The sequence below is a fragment of the Mirounga leonina genome, unplaced genomic scaffold (genome assembly GCF_011800145.1).
Source record: "Mirounga leonina isolate KUSES-001 unplaced genomic scaffold, KU_Mleo_1.0 Mir_173, whole genome shotgun sequence".
Taxonomy (NCBI): Eukaryota; Metazoa; Chordata; class Mammalia; order Carnivora; family Phocidae; genus Mirounga; species Mirounga leonina.
Window position 1 is genome coordinate 13,612,791 of NW_023270447.1, and position 22,812 is coordinate 13,635,602.

Consider the following 22,812-nt stretch of genomic DNA (forward strand, 5'->3'; position numbering starts at 1 on the left):
AGAAATGTCTCCTCTTTGCATTAATAAGTAAATATCATGAGTTTATGGCTTTTAATTATTTCTTTACATGTCCTAGACTTGTAAAGAAAGCAAACTACCAAAAAAAAAAAAAAAAAAGTCCTAAGGCAGAGAATAGGTTATGCTTTATGTGCTTGCTTGAAAGTGCTGTGAGTTAATGCTCACACTTGAATAATTATACTAAGGATAGTTAAGTTGTAGGGAAATAAGAAAGAAAATGTTTTTTAAAAATCACCTTTGTGGAGACCAGAATGTAAAAGTATAAACTAAGCAAAATTAATAACTCACATTAGATCACTGCTATTCTGTATCTGTAAGAGCAGTGTGGGGTGCAGTAGAACATCATTAGCCTCTGAGTCAGGTGACCTGCATCCTAGTTCTCCCTCTGCCTAACATGTAGCCCAATCCATGAATCCTCAGCAAGCTCATTTGTAAAATGAATAGATAGGATCAGATGGCTATTTTTCAAATCACAATGTTACCCCATTGGCAGGTCATGAAATCAATTTCATGGGTCAAGATCAGCTTTCCTTAAAATGAAACAGAATAAAAAAAATAGCAGAGTTCAATGCACATGTTAAGGATCAACACTGTCCCATGAAACTATTATTCTGTGTATGTTTGTATAGGGATATTGTATACATATGAGTATATATGTTACAGATATATATATATATATACATATATATATATAATTTCAGTTTTATATGCTGGTTCATGATGTAAGATGTTTTCTACTTTGGATAACCATAAAATTATTTGAGAAACATTATTTTAAATGTCTAAAGTTCCTCATCTCTCTGAAATAATATGCTCTAACCTAGAAATGAACCATCTACAAGCAATGAATCCAATGTCCGATGATCCTCAGTCTCCACCAGAGCAGTCAGGGGGCATCTCTAAGGCCCCTAAAGATGTCCACCATCAAGTCCTTCCCCCCTGTACACATCTGGTACTTCTTCATCTCCTAGGAGGTAAATCTAGGGTGGCCCTATCATTTGCTTTAATTAGTACAATGTAGCAGAAGTGATGTTATGGGACAAGTCCTGGTCTTAAGAAGACTGAATGCTTCTACCTCTTTCTTGGAAACCAGGTACCATGGAAGACATCAGACTTCTCTGAGACCATGATGTCACAAGAAACCACAAGTCTGCCACGTGAAGAGGCCATGTGGAGAGAGGTGCCAGACTGGCTCCCAGCTGTTCCAGATATCCAAGATGAGGCCCAGACATGTAAATAAAGAAGACTTTTCCTCTTCTCCAGCCCAAACAGACACCAGATGGAACAGGAGAACCATATCACTGAGACCAATCCGGATTGAAAAATGAGGAGAAATGATAAATTGTTGTTTTAGGCCACTAAGTTTTGTGGTAGTTTGTTACAAAGCAATAGATTACCTAACAATATGCATAGAACTGTTATAAGAATGTGGTGGACCATGGGGGCGACACGCTTTTTAAATTGTAGCAAGACCTCAGTTTATTCTGGAGACCTTATTTCACAGCATTCAATGTCAATATTTAGCTAGCATTTCCTGGGAACACTGGAAAATCATGGAAAATGCAAGGCAAATTGCAAGACTCTGCTAGCAACATAGGGATTCTGCTGGATATAGAATAAGGTCGTAAGATCTGAGAAAGTCCATTACATTCATGTAAATAAAGGATTTGAAACATCCCAAGATTTGCCATTGTTGTTACATTTGCTGAAGTGTGGTTAGAAACGAATATTCTGGGAGGCAAATGGAGAAGGAAAATCTATGCTTTTAGACTTTTCTTCTGAAACACAACTGTATGGACAAAAGTGAAAACTGAAACATAGCAAATTATTCGCAAGGGACAGCCTTTCATTTGTGCCCACCACTGCTGTTAAGGACCATCACTGCCTCAGCTTGATCCAATTACTGCACTGTGTACCTTATCATACTGCTTCATGTTGTTCCTCTCCTGTCCTAGGGTCTGTGCCTCATTAAGATAAGATCTGACAGGCACAGTCAATGCTCAGTTAGAGCTGGTGGCTTCTCTTTATTTGGGCAAAACTGCAAGTTCCATGGACTTATATACAGTCACACAAAAGGGAGGGCATCCTTTGCAGGTGAGGTTTTCATTTCCTCTGCTGTTATTTATCCCAACCTGGACATTTGAGCAAGTAAAATTTCCCAGGCTTTTTTTTTTTTTTTTTAATCAAAAACATCTCATCCCCCTCACATCCCTTTTCGTGAAGCTAAAGTGCTGCTTCTTGATTAGAAAAATATCTCTAATGAGGCTATAAATTCACATGGTGTTTTGTGACATGGGTCAAAATGTTCTCCTGTATTTTAGTATTCTTGCTGTTCTCCCAATGAGCCATAAATAACAATAAGTGATAATACAGGCTCTTGTGGAGAAAATTCAGCTCCTTCACCTTTAGTGAGCTTGATTTCCTTTCAAACTGACAAGGACTCAGTTCCTGACTGTCTGCCTTCCTTTATCCTTTACACTTCGGATCTGCCTTTTCACTGGCTCTCAGCATTGTCCATATGGAAATAAAATATATCCACATGTGAAATGAAAGGGCCCTCCCTCACTGGTATTTGTTTCTGATATGACATATTTATTTCAGTGACAAGGTCCAGTGGTTAAAGACACAGTAAGGCCAGAGTTACATGAGTAGGGAAAGGACTGAAGTGATTCCCTGGTTCCTTGGGCAAAAGTAGCAGAAACAGAGAGGGGTCCCAAGGGCCTGGGAGGTCCTACCTGAATTATCCAGATAATTGCTTCAACGCTTTACTTTGACAATGGATACCTAGACTAAAATTCCATAAGCCAACAGAAGTTTATTTAACTGATTTTTTAACATTCCATGAATAGTGACAGAAATGAATGTGAACAGAGATACCTGTCAGGATGGAGGTAGAGGCCTGATCCCATCTCTGCGATGTTTGTGGGGAATTTGTAAGGTGTTATAGGCGGAAATGCTGAAATGAATGAAAAGGACAAAAACAATTTCAATCCTATTGGCCCCTTCTCCAACCAACCTCTAAACTTTGGTATGCTAGAAGTCTCCGAGCGAGGCCTTATCCTGTTTTCTATCTACATCCTCTCCTTGGCTAATTACACTCCAGCCCCACGATTTTAAGCACTATTTTTACTCCCAAATGTATAACTATTTGACATTTGACAAAGGATTGCAGAAATAGCTGCTTTTTTCCAATCCTGCTTCTATTTCTTCTACCTCTACTACCAATAGTTAACATCTATTGAATGTTTTCGATGCCATGTACTGTACTTAAACATTGATAGGCCTGACCCCCTTTATTCTAACAAGTCTAAGCAGTAGCATCTGCAATCATCTCCTTTTCTTCTGGATAAGGAAACTGAGACTTGCAGAGGTTACATGCGTTGTCCAGTGTTTCACAGTTAATGAGGGATCAAACTGGGATTAAAAGGCACAAGTGTTTGATTGTCCAGCCTCTGTAGTATGCTGCTTCTCTCTTTGTGTTTACTATTTCTGCTGCACATTTGTGATTTAGCATATGCTATTTTGAATTGCCATCATCATCATCATCATCACCACCATTATTTCATCATTAAGTATTGTTTCTTCTTACCCTAATGCCAGCCCTTGCGGCAGGGACCCTGTCTGGTGTCTCTGCATACTTGGCTACAGCAAACGCTTGCACGGTACATCATTATTGTCGTTGAGGTTTCACAGAAATACAACATTACAATTAATAGCCTGGCTAGAAGCCTAAGTCAAAAGGTTTAAAAGAGCATCTTTACTAATCAGGGTTTTAACCCGTTACTCAGGTCTTTAAAAAACATGTTGTCCATGCTACGCCTGATTTATTGGGGGATAACAAGATTCTGTGGCTTCCCCTCCAGAATTCACTTTACAGAGCTAGATAGAAACTAAATATTAAATGCAGGTCAGATTCCCTCAACTCTGCAAATTGTACTTTGGAGGTCATCAGGCCAAAATCTAGGAGACCGGCCTAGAAAGCCTTTTGAGGGTAGGGATTTATTATTCGTGGGACAAAAGATGTAATCAAAGACTTGTCCCTAACACTACTGGGGATCAGCCTCTTGTCTTAAAGACTGTTTTTTTTTTTTCCTGTTTTTAGCTTTTGTCACATTGTTCTGTCATTTAGTGTCAAATGGGGCAAGTTCTCTTTTCCTTTGTAACTAATCATTGCTGACATGTAGTTAAAAAATCTTTTACTCCAGAGAATCTGCCCGTGGTGTTTTAGGTCAACCTCACCCCGGGTGAAAATACCATACATGGTGTCTTGGAGCCTGGGATCTGAAAATACAACAAGCTTGTTCTATGCTGACACTTTATAGTATGTTAGGCTGGGTCATCTTTCATTGAGGCGAATATGCTGTCCAACAGGCTACAACAAGCATATCACTGGCTTTGTTCAAAGTACTTCTGGATGCAGCAAATCAAAGGGGACCTCGTCGACTCTCCACCTCCTGCTTAGCCCTTGGGAAAGGCTTCAGTATGGTAACTGGCTTTCTCTTGACTTTTTGAGGTAGCTACCCAATAGTTCAAAAACATCGTGAAGCCTTGTGGCTTTTTGTTTGTTCTGATTTTTTTCCTAGTTATTGATTGTTAGTATAAAGAAATGCAACGCTATTGTTTTTTAATAATCAGGGTGATTGAGATATAATTTACATACAGTGAAACTCACCCTTCTTGGTGGACAGTTCAGTGAGTTTTGACGGACGTATACGGTAATGTGACCATCATTACCTCCAAGACACAGAGCTACTCCCTCCCTGCAAAATATTCCTAGGCACCCCTTGTCATAGACCCCTCTCCACAACCCCAGTCCGTCACAAACACTGGTCTGTTCTCCACCTTTATAGATCATCTGTATAGCATTAAACAATATGTAGCCTTTTGAATCTGGCTTTTAAAAACTTACCATGTTGTATTTGAGATTCATCTATGTTGGCGTGTGTATCGGAATTTTGTTTCTTTTTATTGCAGAAGAGTATTCCATTATAAAGATGTGCCACAGTTTATCCATTCACCAGTTGAAAGACGTTTGGGTTGTTGCCAGTTTTTTGGTAATTATGAATAAAGCCACTATAAGCATGTATGTACAGGTTTTTATTTCTTTGGGGTAAATATGGACTGCTGGGCATATGGTGAGTATGTGTTTAACTTTATATGAAGCTGTCTGTTTTCCAAAGCGGCTGCACCATTTTTCATTCCCAACCAGCAATATATCAGAGTCCTAGTTGCTCTGTATCCGCCTTAGCATTTGGCACTAACAGTTTATTGCTTCTTTCTTTATGTTTTTTAGCCATTTTAGTTGGTGTGCGGTGATATCTCATTGTGATTGTAATTCGCATTTCCATTAAGACTAATGATATTGTGCACCTTTTCATGTGGTTATGTGCCATTTTTATATCTTCCTTGGTAAAGTTTTAGTTCAAATATTTTGCCTATATTTTAGTTGAGAGTTGGTTTTCAAATTATTGAATTTTGAACACTAATTACTACTTACAGATGCAAATCCATGACAGTTAAGAGACATTCAGAAAGATCAAATTTCACTTGGTGTTTACTATACCTTCTCTTTTAGCAGAAGCCTAGCAAAAGCAGGAGTACGTATACTTTTTGCAGTTATAAGTCATAAAAATAATCAAATGTAGGTATGGACTCTTTTGAATAATGTAGTTTTTCCTTTAATTTTTGGGAGACATCATTTAGTGAAGTAAACCATCCAGGGCTCAGCCCTTGGTTTTCTCTCTCATGCTTATCTCCTTGGTGATCTCATCAGTCTATGGCTCTAAACACCATCTCTAGGCAAATGATCTCTAAATTTTTATCTCCAGTCTGACCTCCAGATTCATATTTCTAACTCTGGATTTGTATCTCCAACTGCCTACTTGCCATCTCTGCCTAGAATTAAATCAACCTGTTCCATGTAGCATGTCCCAAGACACACTCCTACTCTCCCAACCCAACCTGCTTGGCTTCAGTTGTCCTCATCCCAGTTGATGGCAACTTTATCCTTCTGGTTACTCAGGTCAAAAACTTTGAAGTCACTCTTAGCCTCTCTCTTCCTCTTGCAGTCTACATCCAATCCATCTGCAATGCTGTTGTCTCTACCTTGAACATACATGAAGAATATGATTACTTCTCAAACGTTCCACTGCAACCATCCTGATTCCAGACACTGTTAACTCTCATCTGGATTTTACTGCAATATTTACCCAACAGGTCTTTCTGCTTCCTTCCTTACCTTTCCTCCTGACCCCCACCCCATAGGCAACACAGCAACCACAGCGCTCAACTAAAAGCGTAATTCAGGTATTTGTACGCCTCTACTTAAAACCCTGAAGTAGTAAAAGTTGAAGACAACGTCCTCACAATGGTCAACAAAGCTCTGCATGATCTGTTCCCTCCCCGATTATCTCCAATTCTTTTCTGAAAACACTTCAGGGTTCTGTTATCATCATCAAATTCCAACATCATATTTTCCACGTAATTTAAAATTAAATGGCACAAACAAGTAGGTACATTACTAATGTCAAGTACACAGTGAGTCAATAATAAAGCTAAAAACAGAGTTTAGCACCTTGCCCACTTCTAATACTATATTCTAACTGCTAGATATTCTGCCTTCCCAGGGGCTATAATAACCTTGTTAAAAATAAAAATAGCTGACAATTATTAATTACTATTTTCTGAGTACTTTGCATACATCTTCTTTAATCTTCACAGCAACTCTTTGTGGTGTTTATAACTGTACTCATTCTTGAGGAGGTAAGCCTGAGACTCAGGACTGCAGGAGACTTCCTTCAGGCCACACAGCGAAACCTAGAGGAGAGCTCGGGGAAGAGGGGGGTGGCCAAGCTCCAGACCCCATCTCGTTATTGCCTCATCCTCCTTCTTTCACCAAAAGTAGGTCAAAAAATTGAAGAAAAAAATACAAAGATAATTTCTAGGTTTTTCTTGGTTTCTTATAAAAAAAAATCAAAGGTAAATATTTCTTATGCTTTGTAATTTTATCTTCAAGATATTCTGTACATGCTTCTGCCTTCCTTTATTATTTTTCTCCTTCTTTGCCCGTGCCCAAGTAGGTGGCAAAGGCCTTATAACCCTGGGAGAAATACTGCCAGTGAAAATCCTGAAACTGTAAAGAGAATAGTGAATTTATGAGAGATGAATCAAGTTCTCCTACCTTGGAAACCAGCCAGCCTAATCGATATATAGATTCACTTGGCTTTATGTGCTAAGTGTTCCTGAAAAGTTGTCCATAAAATAAATATTTGTATATGAAAATCATATATTCACTCTGCCTTCCTTTGTGATTTTAGAAATGTGTTCCCACACACACAAAAGAAAAATATTTGCCCTATATATTACAAAATGATGCTGAAGCCAAACACGTGCTTGGACGAATAGTCTGACTGTCAACACCACTCATGCAAGAAGTTCATCAAACGGACAACCAATCCATATGATCATTGATACTCCTACAAAAGCACAACTATGTCAAAATACACAATCAATTCCTGCTCAAATATTTAAACAGGCTTCCTAAGCTGTGATGCTGGATGTTTAGTAAAACCCAATGGAAATAAAAGGAAATACTTGCAGAGGAGTTGTTCGGCATCCTCGACTTCCCAGTTAAGTTGATACCACGCCTTTAACCAGCCTCACACTCCTTTACCGATCAATAAAAGTTTGCTAAACTTAATGAGTATCTAATTGATAAAAAAAGAGATTCTAAGTCTCTTACCTGATAAGAACAGTTGTAGTGTCACCTGAGATAAGTGGAAGCTTCTTTCCACCTCTATAAAACCCTGAAAACTTTAGAGTGAGATGTCAGGTATATAAATCAGAATGTGTCCTCATGGGTTAGCTATGTAGAGGCCATTCTGTGCAACTGGGGGAAATCATATTTGGGGGACTCCTGATTGTCTCCTCTACAAAAATGTGCATAGTAATAGCAACCTCATAGAGTCATCCATAGATTTAAATATTAATTTACTCACATGTCTTATCTAATTTAACCCTCATCAATCATGAGATAAGTATTATTTATCACAATCTGACAGATTTAGAAACTGAAACTTGGAGGGTCTAAGTCAGTTGCTCAATGTTAAGCAGCTAATAGGATTTGAATTAAGGTCTTAAGACAAAGTCTGTGTTCTCCTTTTTAGCAGGGCAATTAATTTATTGTAGTCCTTCAAATAAGTTTACACATGTAATGACAAATTTATTGATCGGCAAGTAAGTATTTTTCCATTAATGAATGAATGAGTGAATACAGAGAGTGTGTAAATGCAAGTACTTGTGTACATAGTGGGCGCAGATTTATGTTACAGAAACTCTATCATCACCTGTTACAACCAGTGGAACAGAATGAGTCCTGAATAGAAAGTTACCACCCATAACCAATTATCAAAGAATTAGAAGAAACAAAAACACCTAAATATCACTAGTTGTAGGCTAAATATATCTTCCTTTTTCGTGTCAATATTCCTAGACAGATTTTATTTATTTAAATAAGAGCTTCTGGCTTTGGACAATTTTCATCAAGCCAGGCTATTCAGTGCAGAAACAAATACATCAGTGCTTGACAATCATACTATTTCTGAAAAATAAAGGCATTGCAATTATAAATATGGGCAAACATTGTCAAATTTTCTAATATAATGTGAGAAAATGCTTGTATTGTTACTAAAGCATTTGAATTATTGATAGATCTGTTTTTAAGAGTGTTGACATTTTGGTTGATTTGAATGGCCCTTAATGGAGTGGGGATTTTGCATTCTGGCTAGGTTGGCAGGCCAATTTACAGGTCCCAGTGTAGACGCAAAAGCCATTATCAGCCAGGGCAGAGAATTCCCAGTGAGGGAACCCTGTCGTTCCCACCATTGGTGGCAGCAACTGTTTCCAGTCTCCTCAGCTCAGGGACTCCCTAATGAGGTAAAGATTGAACAAAATGAAAAGAACACAACTCTTCAGATCAGGTGTTCTTGATTCAAATCCCAATTTTTAAATTTATTCTTCCATTCTACATTTCCTTTCATTAAACGGATACTGGTCACTTTCTTAGGTGGTATCAAAATAAAGACCAATGATTATCTGTAGATAACTCAATATCCAAGCCAGGCTTCTCTCCTCCTTGCTAGATCCTTCTGTGTGGAGTGGGGGTAGGGAGGACTTTCATTTCAAAAACTATATTAGCAAACTGCATGGAGTAGTTTCTGACCAAGGGAAAGGGGGGGTCTCCGCATTTCTGGGTCCCAGACCAGTAAAGTATAAAAAGGCTTCTACTCCTGTCTTTGAACAGAGCAGTAGTCGATGGCTAAGTGAGTGACCTGCTCATTCCCCTTTGCTCTGACTGTCCCATCGCAATCTATTATTGGCTTCCAATTGCAAGCTCCTATGAATCTGTAGAGGGCTCTCTACTTTCTAACAGAGGGCAGGGCCCGCCAGGAATGCTGAGGGAGTTAATCCCTCCTGTAATAGCATTCAGTAATAATAGAGGAGAATAAATACCCATCTTTCCCATCCCTCGGGTGGGCCATGCTGATGTCAGCTTCTCACAGTCTCCTGGAGGCGGGAGTGGACTCAGCTCTGGCGGTCTACTGTACACATATGAGCTTCCTTCCTTCCCTTTCCTGTCTCTCCCCTTTACTCCCTTGTTGGTGTTCCCTGAGATCATCTTCCAAACAAACTCATTATACTTAATTTTTGTCTCAGGGTCTTTGTCTGCGAGACCCAACCTAAGACGAAGACCAAAGCGCTTACATGGAAACCTACTGTACACGCACAAGGCACAAACCACCCTGTGAGGCAGCCTGTGGCCGTGTACTGTGAAGACTGACCTGCCAGGCCTCCCATCTCTACCAACACCCAAATGTCTGTGAGCAGGGAGAAACTGGGGATGGGAGAGAAGAGATTCAGATTTGGTGCCATTCATACCGATAAATGCAAGGAATGTAAAGTAAGGGATCAAGTGTGTCTTTAACATATAGGCCAGGATTATTCTCAAGAAACAAGGCCAGAATATGTTAAAAAAATAAATATTTCTGTTATTTGGTAAACCTGTACCAAATGTTAAGCACCGTGTCTTCCAAAGGAAAGCATCCTGGGAGGAGGGTGGTGGGAGAGCAGGTTTGCCACAGCGCTCGCAGGCTCTGAGTGAGAGCTCTCTGGTGGTGCCACAAAAACCGGATAGAAGGAAAAAAACATGGCATGTGGAAGATACCTGAGGCCCCATATTGAGGAATTTTCCTGACACAAGGAGGAATCTGGGGACTCCATTGTTCTGATGAGAGTGTTGAATTTCTGGGAGTCTTCGTGGGAGTGGGAAGGGAATAGCAATGGGAACACAGGAACAGAGATGAGAATGGGCTTCTGAGGGGTAGGAAGAGGGAATAGGAAGAATTAGTGAACAAGAAAACACTCCCTTGGAACACCCTCAAGGTCAAAGTAGGGAGGCCTGGCTACCTTGTGCTATCTAAGTCCCCACCCTCATCCCCTGATTTTGTGGTTTGAGGGCCTATATATGAACTATTCAGTAAAAAACTGCTGAAAACATTCATCAGCATAATCTGTTCTCCTGGAAGCCGGCTGAAGCAGACATTAAGGCCAGCACACTGTGAGCTCCCACACAGAGAAGAGGCTCCACCTCTGACAACCACCCTGCTGAGGGAACAGTCTGGCAGGTTGGCCAGATGCAGCTGGACACTCTTGCAGCACGAGAGGAAGCGGCTCATCACTGAGTGACTCCAACGTTCCCAACTGCTCGGTTCAGAGATTTCAGGATGAGAACTTTCCTGTCCAACTGCCTCTCCTTCCTACCTTGCCACACACGTGTACATCCATCTCCATGAGTTAATTTTCAAAGAGGCTTGAGTTTTAACTGAAGCAGACATTTTGGGGGTCAGCAGTGTTGCTCTGGTTGCACGTAAGACCAATGAGCTGGAAGGAGGTGAGGGAAGGGGTGGCACGGTGTCCTTCAGTTCACCCCACCACTCTTCTCCCCACCACCAGTCTGATGGGCAGCATTCTACAACACAAAGGGAGGGAGAGGGCAGGACATACAGAACTGAAGCCACAGAAGATGTTGTAAGATTCTGGGCCCAAGTTATTCTACTCTGGTGACAAAGTATAGCACGGAGCTGGGGAGAAGGCCTTTTCTACTCCCTCTAGTGAGTCTCCATCCTGTGACAGCCCCCATTATAGTGTAAGACTTAATCTCCCTAAAGGCTTATGGTGCTGCTATAGGACAACAGTCTTCATTCTGAGGACTCTGCCAAGGCTGGTGAAACACCTTGCAAAGAGCATGGGAGATTTAATCCTAAGTGAGTGTATCCAGGGGTGGGCCTGTGTGCATACTTAGTGAGTCCAGTGGGAGAGGGATTGGGGTTCCAAAGTAAGCAAGCAGGGGCTACGAGCTGGTGAAATTCAGGTAATTATGTTTATGTGCCTTCATTTATAAGACCTAGGTCTTCAGATTACACAGTAGTTAGGCATCCAGATATGTGGTGCCTATGTAGATGTAACAGAGCTCTATAATGGCTCTACATTATTGAAGGTGATTCTGCAGAGCTCTTTTGGGGACAACTGGTACATATGGAACAGACGCTGTAGCCTTTGAAATGTTTCCTAACTCTCAGAGACCTCTGAGAATAAAATATGTCTGTAAAAAAAAAAAAAATGCAGGGATGAAATCAGAGATGGGAGTCAAATTCATCTCCTGCTTCTGGGTGTTTTAAAACTCACTATTAGAGAGGAAGTTTCACCAACTCTTCATTAAGCAAAATGCATAATTCTAAGAGCACATAGGAAAAGAAAAAACTAAAATTGCCTTGTGTGGATTTCACCTGTCATCTGGTGGTAGCTCAAACATCTCCTTAATTCCCAGGGAAAGGCTTTTGAATGATTTAACTCTGCACTTGAGTTTGGTGTCCATCTTTTGTTAGGCCTTGTGTAAAATAAATGCACAACTGAAGGAAAAACGGATGGAGGAATAAATCATTGTAGACAGAAAAACAAAAACAAAAACAAAAACATGTGATGGCTCATCTAGAACTAACCTTCTGAATGAGACAAAATTGACAATTAGCCACAGTTATGCATCCTGCAAATCCCCAGGAATGGAAACCATCTCTTTCTGTCCAGCTGAATGTCCCATTGCTATAACGATTGCCTCTCTTTCATCCAGCACAACAGTGGAAGTGATGCCCCGCCCCCTCCACTTTGTTTTTAACTGATCTATTTTGTACCTAGAAGGATATTGGAATTACCATTGGACCAAGATGAGGGTGATTTCATCAAACAATTGGTCAAACAGCCAATTTAGGAGTCCCTTCCCCATCAGCAACATACCCTCCCTTCACCTGCTAAGGAATTAGTCAGCTAAGGAACTGGGTTGCCTACATGAATCATTTGTTTTATGAGTTGGTAAGTCATTGCCTTCAGGCTTGTATTCACAAATATTTATTAAAAAATTATGTTTTATCCTCTGAGATACGAAAGGCACTATACTAGGAGTCAGGAGTCCAGGGCTCTTATCCCACTTGGTAACTGAAGACCTGTGTGACCATTTTCTGTGTTGATTTCCTCATCTGCAGATTGGACCAAGCAGTGAGTATGGTGCTGTTGGACTTAACAGTCTCTGATGCTCCTATTCTGGTAGCAAAGCATAGAAATGCATCTGGAAGCCGCCACCATGTACATTTTGCTCCTTCAGGGGGGATTTTAGGAAATGTGAGGCCTTCTTATGACAAAATTCACTACTCTTTAGGAGTCAGGTTAGTTTAGTCCTCTGTCACCTTTTTTTTTTAATTTACCAGGTTTTTTTGAGCTATGATTGACACATAGCATTATGTTAATTTTAGGAATACAGCATGATTCTATATATGTGTATACTGAAAAGTGATCCCCACACTAATCTATCTAATATCCATCACCACACATAGTTACAATTTTTTTTCTTTAAGATGTTCCTCAGTCATCTTGATCTAATTCAACCCATACACTCTGGAGGGCAATTGGGCAGAAAACCTCAGAAGCTATATAGGCCAAGCAAATTTTTAATATAAAAACTACACTGAGAAAAGTTCTTTTGTGGTGTTCCAACATGAACTTAACAAAGAAAGCTGGCTTTTGGGGGCTTTAACAAAAAAGCACAAGAAAATTCTGGGTCCAAGTCTGACGCATCATGGAGATGTGAGTTGCCTGGTTCAGGATGGATTTGTAATGACAGCATGCTACTCATCATAGCTATATTTGCTAGCATTGTCTCACTCATCCTTACCAATAACTAAATAAATAATCCTATGAGGTGGTTATCCATATTACCTTCATTTTACAGATGATGAAGTGAAGACTCAAACTAAATGTCAGAGCCAGGGGTTAAACCCAGGCATGTCTTGACACCAAAAGCTGTGATGGTTTCCTCTGCCCAATCCTTCTGGACACATTAAGCTGTCAATGAAGTTAGGACTTGCCTTTGGAGATATAGGTCCAGATGGAATGGACATTTCCTCATAAAATCTCTTCTGGCCCCTAATGCCAGTCTGTTGGCTCAAGGTTACTAGGTCATGCTAAATCTGTCGGCAGAAGTGGAGTTTAAGGGAAAAGGAAGATTAAAATCGAAGAGCAGGTCTATCCAATTGATTCAAATTCCTGGGATGTCCCCCTTCCCCCCCAAGGCCAGACTGGAAGGAGTGTGAAACTGGGCACTGAAAAATACTGAAAGGGAAGCATATCAGAAAATGTAACTTTAAAGGGGTTCAACAAGAAGCACCTAAATCTTGTATCACCAGATGCTAATCCACATATTCTCACAGCCATTGCTCAACTGCAGAGGGAGAAATAAGATCTGCCCACTCTGCCTCACCAGAATGCTATAAAAGTAAACGAAAATGTGTGAAAAATGCTTACATCTCATTGAAATGGGTTACATGAATTCAGCGTGCTCTCTTTATGTATTATTACAAATTATCATTGGTATCCTAAGTAGCAGCCATTCAAGACAGCTCTACTCTCTCTCCATGCAGAGACTTATTTCTACCACCCACTCAGTGGTTTTTGATAAAACTGCTCTTCCTCTTGTAAAGAAAACCAACAATGGCTATAAAACTATTTTCTTGGGGGGCGCCTGGGTGGCTCAGTTGGTTGAGCGACGGCCTTCGGCTCAGGTCATGATCCTGGAGTCTCTGAATCAAGTCCCGCATCGGGGTCCCTGCTCGGCGAGGAGCCTGCTTCTCCCTCTAACCCTCCCCCCTCTCATGTACTCTCTCTCTCTCATTCTTTCATTCTCGCTCTCTCAAATAAATAAATAAATCTTTAAAAAAAAAAAAAACTATTTTCTTGGGCTTATAGTTGAAATGACACAACTCTAGCAAGTTCACAGTCCATAATATATTTTTGAGTTCTTCTTCTTTGAACCCTCTGCATATTCTCATCTCTCTCTCTCCCCCCACGGGGTTGTGTGTGTGTGTGTGTGTGTGTGTTTAAAAGCCACACTCCTAGGTCTGAGAACAAATGAATGTGTCCTCAGGGGAAGAGTTAAATCAGTGACGTGAAGGCGATTTAAAGGTTTTGAGGGGCATCCAGTATTATTAAGCTTAAAGAAGAGCCCTGACTTCCATGGAAATAGAGCCAGGACTAGCATTCTCAAATTAAGAGAGGGAGAGAGACAGAGACAGAGACAGAGAATGTTGTATTTACAACTCCCATGTTAAGATAACTCAAAAGGAGAGAGAAAGACATTTCCAGAGAGGAAATAATTTTTTTTTTCTAGATTCATCGCGTAAGTGAATTCAGTGCTTTTCTGAAAAGCTTCGCACAGGATGCTTTTTAACTCAATCTAGTCTCCACTTAAAATTCTGTTTCTTGGGGCAAGAAAGCTTTTTTTAGAGCAGAGCTAGGTAATAGTCAGCCTCCTGGATAGTCTGAAGCTTATGAAAGTCTTACTCTTGCTTTTCATCTCTTCGTAAAACCGTACACTCTCCTGATTACCCCAAATTACAATGTTTGTCGCTACTCCCTTTAACCAGATTTGAGCAATTCTGTTTAGTTAAAAAAAAAATCAAATGGCATTTCTCTTTCATAAGGTTTTTGCACTTCGTAAGAAGAGTGAATTCTGTTATCCTTCATTGCTCGCCATAAGAGATTTTTCTTTTAATGTTTTGAAGCTATGATTGTTGTGTGTCAGGATACTCAGTCCTGGCCCCATGGTGGTGGGTTGGATTACTTTGCTGATTTCTTACCTGCAGTGTAAGACTCCCATGTCGATTAGGACATGGTTTAAGAGGAATTATCTCCTGTTTTTAATAGATCACATACTGAGTCTCAAGCTCCAAATTCAACAGAAAATCAAGCTAATTGTTCATTTCTTCCAGGATATCCCTGAAGGATAATTGACCTCTGCAGAGCAACTTCTTAGTAGGAAACTAAATAATTAAGTTGAAGGAAATACATTTCTTCTTCAGGATTTCAAAGGCTTTTTTTTTTTTTTTGTACGTGTGATGAGATTATAACCCTGCATGTCTTTTCTACAAAAGATAAATGCACCTTTTCCCCCAGCCTATTTTAAACTAGTTATTCTAAGCAGGACGCACATTCAAATTACTGTTATAGATAAAATCTTTACCTTTCAAGTAATTAAAAAGAAGTATTCTCAACCTCTCAAATTCTTCTACACCCATTGGGTTAATCCCTACACTAAAAGAATGACCTGGAAACATACAATATAGACAGACATTGTAAAATGATAAGTTTGGATGTTTTCCCCAATTGGCACATTTATTCTTTATTATTTTAATCTACTATGCATATCTGCCTGTTCTATAAATTTTCAGCAGTAACTATGATTCACACTCCCCCAACAATAAAAACAATGCTAACCCCAAACTCCTAATTCAGTTAAGAGCACAAATCAACAGCCCTGATGAGACAGTTGCATTTCCTATGATGTTTAAAAACATCTCAATCTAAAACATTGTAATATGCAGTCTTTTCAAAATAAAAGCATACCAAAGGGATCCTAATATATGCTTCCAAATCACTAAAAATTACTCTTAAATTACAGAGGCCATGACATTTCCTACAAAAATTAACCCCAATTTAAATCAATTCAGTCAATGTAATTTTAACTTAACAATTATAACCTTCCAAAAGGCGCTTTGCCATGAAATAGTTCAAGATGCTTGAGAAATAATGGGACAATGTTCCTTAGCATGGCCGGAGGCATGGGAAATCTCCCCTAGGAGAAGACAACTTTGTTAGCTCACTGCACATCCCTAACCACCCCCAAAGTCTCTAATTTGTAAATTGCTGAATCAGTTTGTGCACATTTGGAAAATTACTGCTTTCCTGCAATTTTCTGTAAGCTATTGCTAAATTGTTCTGTTGAATGTTAGTGAAAAATTATATTTTTAAACCACCTCTGAATCCTAAAAGCCCATGGCACAGTATTCTGTTTATGTGAGCAATTTAGCTTTATTAAACAGCATGACATAGACTAAGTGAGCTAAGATAAGATTGGTACAATACGTGCCCCAGAATCATCAGCCAGCGAAGCCAATCAGTTTCCATCCTGATTATGGAGAGCTGAATGGACACCTGACAAGGAGGGGGGAGACTCTACTGGTTGCTCCCCAGATAGATTCCACTCTCCATTTCACCTTGAATATTGTTAGAGAAATTTTTCTAGACAGGGCAAGTTTGAAGAAAAAAACTTTCCAGAAAGTATTTATTTCTGAACTTCTCTGTTTTCAACCTCCTACCAAACCACCAATTACAGAGGTTGTTTTGCTCATCTTAGGCAATAAGATAATATGATTCCCAAATAGAATTTGAAATGTTCTTCTCCGAAGACAGAATTTGTTCATTCATTAAACAAACAGAATAAAGTAACCCAGTTATATCCCCCGGAAGTGAGAGGTAATCGACACATTTAAAATTATTTGCCAACACACAAAGTGATGTTAGCTTTGCAGACCAAGGGGAATAGAAACGGTAACTGAAATCTGTCAGTCTGTTTGTGCCCTCCTGACTCACCCTGCCTGGAAGTTTTAAAAAGGACGAATTAAAAGGAAACTTGCAGAAATGTAGTGAATCGTCGCATAATGTATTCTCATGTATCACTATGGGAAGTAATATTCTTGCTAAGCAGTTTGTTCCACTTTAAATCTTTAGATACTCAGCCTTCTCTAAGGTCATTGTATGAATTTAGACACACTATTCTGGAAACTAAATTAGCCTGCATTTACTGGGAAGTTGAATGCAGCCAGACTTAATGGTAGTGCAAGTGTAATTGGTTCCCAACATGTGTCACTGTGTGTACTTCTCAAGCTCTAGAAAAGATGCATTATGGGACTAATTTTTAAATGTTAATGGATATTGGACATTTGCCAGACACCCAGCTGTGCACAAAACACTGAGATGGTAAATAGCTCTTGATCTGTTTAGAAACAAATGATGATGGTTTTTAGGATTCCACAGGACTGACGGCATGGCAACCAGCTCAGACTCAGAGACTGACCCCATTAACAGCACTGAAGGGAAATGTTCTGATTTTTACCATCAAAATTAAGGAGCAGGGCCATCATGTTAAGGCTCAAATTATTTTTGATTAATATTAAGGAAAGTCTAGTCCCTCACACCTATTAACCTTACCTGTGTTAGCACAGCTCTTTGACAAGTGCTTTGGGTTTGTTTGTCTGTTTTCTGTGGGATCAGGTCAAAATGAAAATGTCTTCCTCAATTAGCTTGGGTCTAAAAGCTGCACTCGGAATGACCTGCTCACCTGTGCTTGCAAAGAGAACCTCGCTCTCCCACCATGCACCAGCCACAGGGTTGACAGAAAGGCAACAGGTTTCCTATCCCTTGATCTGTTGCTCTTATCATTTTAATTGGAAGTCAATGAATGGAGCATTTTCTGTAAATTCTTCCTCCAAAAGGTCTTACTAATTGTGTGCACTTGGCCAGTCAAGCCTACTAGAAACAGCTTTTTTTTTTTTTTTTTAATGTTGGTGATGAACTGTTTTTGATTAAAAAGCATGAAGAGGAAGTGTCATTTTTAGCATAAACATGGGAAAGAAATGGATGCAGGGCACTGCAGCCTACTGTTCCTCTGGAAGGAGACCCACAGGGGGGTGTATTCAGCATCTAAAATGCCATCTGAGGCTATCAGCACGGTTTAAATATTTCATCAGCCAAGGAGAATATGAACATGAGCCGAGCTGGTCTGACATCGTTTCTGGAGATGTGTGAGAAGCACCAGGGGAGCTCTGGTTTGTTGGCAGCTCAACAACTAGCAATTTGTGTAGGGTGAAAGCAAGAGAAAAAGACAAGGGAGGGAGAATGCTGCCATGTGAATCCAGCAATCGTGAAATATGAAAATCTGGATTTTGAGGACTTTGAGCAGTTAAGAAATCGTAGGGAGAACTCACCTGTGGAGGTGGCCTCACTTATCATAACTTTGCTGAGGGACCTTCCTGATAACCAGGTTTCCTTTTCACTCTTGTGTTGTTTCAGACGCCTCAGCAGTAAGGAGACTCAAGTTGCAGTCTTGGTCCACTATTTTCAAAGGCAGCTTGTACCGACAGACTTTGATGTCTGAAAGATGCAAATTCAAATCCTGCCTCTGACACTAGCCAAGAACAATGGGATTTTAGGCAAGTTGCAGTCTCTCTGGACTCTCTTTCTTTAACGCTAAACGGGATTATGACTAAGGTACGTAAAAGTGCCCAGGGCGCAATGGATACTTGGTACATGGCAGTAAGGAAAATTTGTATCATGTCACATAATAAGAGATCATAACATTTTGAAATTTTTAATATTTTGTTCCTTATTATAAATTTTAAGAATATCTTAATGAACATAATGAACATAATCCCTTCATTATATATTTCTTTTTACAATTGCACTTTTAGATAAATGTTCATTGGAAGAAGAAGAGTAGCAGCTGTTTGGAGGATTTCTCCCAGATCCTCACTCTCCTGCATCTCATAGTTTTTTGCACGTCTAGGAGTAAGAACCAAGGACAAAGAACACAGAAAGCACTAAAAAAGGCAGGGATTATCTTTCAAATCATCAGAGACTGAATTTCAGATTTGCATACCTGCTAAAATAATTTATTTTTTTTTTTTTAAAGATTTTATTTATTTATTTGACAGAGAGAGACATAGCGAGAGAGGAAACACAAGCAGGGGGAGTAGGAGAGGGAGAAGCAGTCTTCCCCGCGGTGCAGGGAGCCCGATGTGGGGCTCAATCCCAGAATCCTGGGATCATGACCTGAGCGGAAGGCAGACGCTTAACGACTGAGCCACCCAGGCGCCCCTAAAATAAAGAATTTAAAGGGTCAGATGGAGTCTGTAATAGATCCTCTCTCTTCCTTTGGGTAGAAGCTGTAATTTGGGGTGTCCCATAATCTGGTTTAAGTTTGTGCTATATCTGAGGGCATTTTGAAATCACAGATTCAAATACTGAATCAAATATTACTTCTTTTTTAACAGCTTTATTGAGATATAATTCTTATGCCATACAATTCATTCAGTCAAAGCGTACAATATTAGTGTATTCTCGGATATGTGCAACCATCATCCTAGTCAATTTTAAAACATTTTCATCACCTTAGAAAGAAACCAAATACCCTTCAGTTCTCATTTCTCATCCTCCCTACCCCAAGCCCTAAGCAATCACTAATTTAATTTTTGTCTCTATAGATATCGCTGTTCTGTACTTTCATATAAATGGAATCACACAATATTGTGGTCTTCTGTGATTGCCTTCTTCCAGTTAGCATAATGTTTTCAAGTTTCATCCATATTGTAGTATGTATCAGTACTTCATTCCTTTTTACAGCCAATTAATATTGCATTATCTTTTATCAGACAGTTGGATTGTTTCCCCTTTTACTCTATTGTGAATCATACCACTATAAACATTCATGTACAACTTTTTGTGTTGACACATTACATTTCTCTAACATGTTTTCACTTCTCTTGTGTGTATACCTAGTAGTGGGATTGTTGGGTCATATGGTAAATGTAGGTTTAATCATTTGGGGAACTGCCAGATTGTTTTCCAAAGGAGCTGCACCATTTACATTCCCACTAGCAGTGTATGGGGGTTGTACAGAGACAGATATAATCAAATTCTAATTGCTAGCAAGTTCTTTCTTATACTGAGCAATATTTGCCTCCCTGATTCTCCTCATTGATCCTAGTCTTGTTCTATGGAACAACACCCAATAGAAATGCAAGTTCCTCCCTTTTCTAAAATTCAGGACTTCTACTATTCATAGTCATCAAATCGCATCCCATGCCCCTTCTCTAAGGTTTCTCATCTTCTGATGGACACACCCTTGAAGGTACTTAGATATTCTTCATATGCCTATATCCTTCCCTTATTTTTCTTGCTAGCATGCAAGCTCCTTCAGGGAAGAGACTTTATCTACCCTATTTAACACTTCACCATTTTGTCTCCACCACTTTAAAAAAAGAGCTGGCATGTAGAGTCCAAGAGATATTTGCTGAATAAATATATGCTGAATGATTGAGTCTCAGTTGCCTCCCCAGGGATGTACTGTAATGTTGTGATATCTTCTATCCAGAGTTGCATAATATACTCCAGGGGAGCTCTTGACTAGTGTTGAGTACAATGAGATCATTTCCCCCTTTGTAGAATTTTAGGAAACTAATTTCATAACCTAATGCCTCTGTATATACAACGCTACAAACTAGGAGTGAGAAACTCCTTGTTTTGAAGGGCTATAATGAAGTCATTGCAAGAGAATGCTGTAAATATAAATGCAGACTGATAATAACCAGACTGATACACAAACCTTTGTGGTTTCTGTCACCAGTTCTATACATCCTTTTCCAAGTGTCATGTGATGACTAAAAAGAAAGTAAATACCTATCTGCCTTAAATAATTTTAGGAGATTCTAATGATGCCAAGATATCTAGCTGAACAACATGGGAGTGAGGGCAATCCATATCTCTATTTTTTGTCTCTGAAAATGGGCACTGCGAAGAAGGATTATATGGGAAAGAGAAAAATCTCAATATTTTAAATTCCACTCAAATTTTACTTCTACCCATATAACAGTGGGCGACAGTTCTAATGCTTTTGAAATGCCTTCTGAATTGTAATTCTTTATTGGTGAATTGGTTTCCCTTTAAACTTCAATGAAGAATGGGAATGAGTTCTAACACTAGGATCTGCAAAGAGAATGTAGGATGTAGACGTCCTGATTAAATAGGAAGAGGAAGTAAAAAAAAAAATCTTGCAGGCACTGAGAATGGCAGGAAGAAAAGAAGCAGACGTAAAGGGACACTTATGCATGTAGATATGCATGTGATCCCCTGTCTCTCCCCCTCCTCCATCCCCCTTCCACTGCCCTTATCATGGGGTCATATCCCCAGAGGAGGCGGTAATCAAAAACTTACAATTACAGGGGAACTCAGGAACACTGAGAGCAGTGTTACAGGACCCAGATCTCTAGGACATCCCCAGTGTTTGGGAGCCAGCCAAGTGCCCATGGTGCCAGAGCCCTGGCACACATGACGTCCTGGGAGGAGGCCAGATGGATGAACCAGAGGCCAAAATGAGACCATTCAAAGCAAAGGAGGCAGACACCTTATCAGCTGGCAACTCAAAGTATCCAGGGTAGAGGAGAGTCTTCATAAAGAAGACTGAGATCAATTATAGAATATAGAGACACTACTTTTTCCTGTGTGTGGCTTAAGTAAATTTATGAGCTCACTAGTGAATCTATAGGGTATGGCGACTGGGGAAAACCACATCAGAAGAGATGGGAGAAACCAGCCTGTAACTTCAACTGTCACCAATTGCCAGGAGACTTGAGTCCTGGGAGTTCTCCTCTTGAATTCCCTGCGTGCCTCTCCCTACGCGCTAATGTTCTGCTCAGTATCTCAGTGCTTACATCATTCTCCCCACGTCAGTAATAACACCATAGATCAGATTAATGCCTAGAACTATAGAGATCCTAAATGTCAACTGGCTGGGAAGCATTCTGGGACAAAGGAAGTGCAGGTTTACCCTGGGTAGCTGTGTGTGTGCAGATAGAGAGATGTTGGCAACGGGTTAACTACAGGAACCTCTTTGGGTTGCTTCTTCAGGAACCCATCTGACTTCTCACCATCCTTCCTCTCCAATGGGGATCCCAGGATTGCTCCTTGGTGCCAACTGAAGGCACCCTTGTGGTTTGGTGTGGAGTTAGTTGGTAGTTATAGTTTTGGATGAGAGAGTATTGAGCTTTCTGGATAAATGGTTTTCATCATTTTCTCCAGTATTTACAGGACTGTGCTTGCTGGTGCTGAATAAACAGACACGGGAGTGAGTGTCTGAGAGAAAAGTACATATTGTAACTGTTTGTTTTGGAAAAGTAATTTCCTCTATCAGTTCATTTCCATCAATTTTATCAATTCACGTAAGCCGCCTAATCCAAATGATACGGCACATATTGAAGCAGAAATGGGAGTTACTTCGAATCTCTCCTAGTCCTCCATATCGCTGCACTTAAAAAAACTGAGGCCAGACTGGCTATAGACCGAACTCCATTTCCATAGCTCTTGTTTGGTGTTCACGAGTCTATTGTGTTGCCGAGCTGTATGGAAAGGGAAAAAAACCCATGTTCATCCCTTCAAGCTGTCTGTAGTCATTATGTGATGTGATGTCTTACCCAGGTTGTATAACAGTATGTTGCACAGAGGTTGCTAACAGGAAAACAAGTGAAGATTCTGTACACTGCTAGATTTGGTGAATAGTCCCAATACAAAAAAAAAAAAAGT